Source organism: Salarias fasciatus, unplaced genomic scaffold (assembly GCF_902148845.1).
Source record: "Salarias fasciatus unplaced genomic scaffold, fSalaFa1.1, whole genome shotgun sequence".
Classification (NCBI taxonomy): Eukaryota; Metazoa; Chordata; class Actinopteri; order Blenniiformes; family Blenniidae; genus Salarias; species Salarias fasciatus.
The window spans coordinates 767,929-771,188 of record NW_021941373.1 but is presented as its reverse complement, the minus strand read 5'-3'; the positions used below and the strand labels follow the sequence as shown (position 1 = coordinate 771,188).

Here is a 3,260-nt window from a genome sequence, read left to right as displayed (position 1 = left end):
TGTTGAAAAAAGTTGCGTTTGATATTTCAACAATCATCCACAGACACGAAATATTAACCCCTAAAAGTGGCAACAAAAGCTAAAACAGCAAAATTAATTCTAAATCATGAAACACCATGACTGTATGTTCAGCATAAATACATGAATAACTTTGAATGCTGAGGGATGGTTTATGGGTAAACATGTTTTGTGGCTCCAGAAGAATTTTATTTGCTGAAAACGACAAAAAAAAAGTCTTCAGTGTAGATTACTGTTCTGCCGATTGCTTAAAGCTCAGTTTGGAGTGATGCTGTTTTCTTTCCCCCATGCTAGCTACATCACTGTCAACATTCCTGCTGCTCATGTGGAAATTGATGTTTTTTTCACCAGGAATGCAAAAACGATGCATTTTCACCTGAAATGGAATCTTAAAGGAAATTAAGAAACCTGCTCATTAATATAAAAGGAAACACTTTCTTTATTTAAGCACAAATAATTATTTAAATCACCTAACCAGGTTGTGACAAACAGGTAAATCAGCTGTGGAGTCAAGAGATGCAGTGAAAACACTCACGGTTGAAGAGGTCACGTTGAGCCCGTACAGCTTCAGTTTGAGTTTCTGAAAACACAAGAATGAAACAAATGAAATGAATGACTGGAAATGGATCACATCAGTATATCTATTAAAACTGGATGACAGATGAAGAAATATGAAATAACTGAGGAAGAGATTGTGTTTAGTTTGTTCACACTTGATGTGGTTTGAAGCAGGATTGACATCAATTCTTAATCCCAGAAGAACCAATGTGATGTTGGACTCACCCTCCGTGGCGGTGGATGGAGCAGTTCCTGGAAAACAGTCAAAGTTAAAGCTTCTCACAACAAATCAACTAAAAATAAATGCATCCATCCATCCATCTGTCCATCATCAGTGAAATGTTATGCTGGGCCATCGTAGTTGAGATGATGATGTCTTGAAGCTGTGCTGTATGTACGCTGCTTATGTTCTGAACTCATAAACGGTAAGTTGATGCTGAGTCAAGTGGAGCGAGCCCACAGCTGTGAGTAAAACCTCATGAAGTGGAGTCCAGAAGTGGCTGACAGGACGCCTACAGACTGAGAGATGCCAAAGTTCAGACCACGGAGCCTTTTGACTTCCCCTGCCCTGCTGAATGGCCACTGTGGTGCCGTGGAGTCCATCTGCTTCAGGACTGAGTCCAAGCTGGATAAATAAGGCGGGGAGGTGCAGGTGAACACGGTTCTCTATGTCTTGGGCAGAGATGCAGAGGCTGTCTACGAGTCCTTTGTGTACGACGAGGGAGAGTCAGACGACGACGTTCATCCAGAGCTGATCTGCACCACGGTAATGGAGACATTTACCAACCATTTAGTGCCGAAAAGAAACGCCATACATGAAAGAGCAGAACATAAGAGAGCACTGAAGGCAGGGGAGTCGGATGAAGCCTTTGTCAGAGGATTGTATGAGCTGGCACAGTGCTGTGAGTTTGGAGGAACAAAAGAGGAACAGATCCCAGACAGAACTGTCATTGGAATAGCAGACAACGACGTGTTGCAGAAGTTCCAGCTCGACCCAGACCTCTCTATTGACAGAGCCATTCCAACACCGAGACAGAGTGAACAAATCAAGCTGCAGAACGAGGCTCTATGTGCAGATCATGCAGTGGACACTTTGAGACATGGACAGTTCTGTGGCAACAGGAGTGATAATGATGGAACATGGCAGAAACAGCAGGTGCAGCAGCAGTTAAAACCCAGTGCTGCATGTACACTCTGCTCCAGACAGCATGGGAGAACACAGCCCTGCCCTGCCAAGAACAAGAGGTGCACAAAGCTCAACAAAACAGGACAGTTTGAGGTGGCAGGTGAAAGAAAACTTCTGGAAGAGGTGAGAATGACTTCTAATGAAACAGCTGATGGAGAGGGTGGGTTTTTCCTGAGAAAACACTCTGAAAACATTCGGTCAGCATTCTGAAGATGAGTGGCTGGTGGAGGCTCCCAGAGAATGGCTGCTCCATCAAGTTTAAAACTGACACAGGGGCTGCCAGTGTGTCTCAGACAGCGTCCAGCCGACTGCCACAGAGCCCAAGATTGATCAGAACCCAGAAGACACAGCTTGTCACCAGTCCAGAGGGAGAAGTACCATGTTTGGGAAAATGTATGGCCACCACACACGTCAAAGGACTAATATATCAGTCTGTGGTCACTGTCATAAAGAGGCTATATGCTCACAACCTGCAGGGGGCAGCGCTGCCAGAGAGAAAGGGGCTGCTCAAGCAGATTAATGGCACAAACACGGGTTACCTGAATTCTTTATTTTAGTACTTTACAACTGTATTTGATTATTACCAAATGATTAATTTTCATTATTAATTACTAATATACATAGACTTTTCTAGTTTATATCTATTATTTTATCTTTTATTGAAACTATTTTGTGAGAGGTTGGTTTCTGACATTTTGTTAATAAACGACTAAAAATCTGTATAAATCTGAGCCAAACATTCTAAAAACATTCATGTTTTCAGAATGTAAATTCCACAAATTATGGAGTTGTTTTTTTTACACAGCTAAAATAAAACTTTCAAGACCCAGGATGAGTTAGAGAGTCTCACCTGACACCAGCACAGCTCCAGCAACCAGCAGCAGAAGGAAAGTCTTCAGAACGAACATCTTGACGGTGTGACGGTGTACGGAGGACTCAGGCTTTTATCCAGGACCCAGAGTGTTTGATAAACTTCTTACCAAAGCTGCACTGCAACAACTGGTTTTCTTCTTGAAGATTAGGAACAAACCACCAGAACAATTAGTGGATCAAAGGATTTGAGAGATGTTCTTTTCTACCTGACCTCTAATGATGGTTAAAAAACACATCGTATGACTGAATACCAACATCAAAGCCTTGAAATGCATCTGGTACGAAGCTTTTCTGAAAATACAATGATGCTTCTTTTTTTTATTGAAAAGGCATAGAAACAAATGTCCCCACAAGGATAGGAAAACCCATCCACAAACACACACACACACACACACACACACACACACACACACACACACACACACACACACACACACACACACACACACACACACACACACACACAGCACATAGCACTGTCAATGGCTATGAAGTATCAACCAATACACAGATTTGGTACATTTATCTATCATTGAGAGCTGGACAGACGAAGCCTCATGAACCACTGTCTTTATTTTCTGAAGCCACTAGATGGTGCTATCTGTTCACGAAATGTCTATTTTAC

The 3,260-nt window shown here is 42.3% G+C and overlaps 1 long non-coding RNA gene across 1 annotated transcript; it reads right to left on the bottom strand.

Moving 5' to 3' along the window:
- Positions 1-550: 550 nt before the first annotated feature.
- Positions 551-2,958, bottom strand: LOC115384913 (uncharacterized). The gene is made up of 3 exons (XR_003930991.1): positions 2,613-2,958; positions 802-828; positions 551-598 (listed from the first exon to the last, which is right to left on the bottom strand). It is a non-coding gene; the product is annotated as an uncharacterized LOC115384913 (long non-coding RNA).
- Between the last annotated feature and the right edge of the window lie 302 nt (positions 2,959-3,260).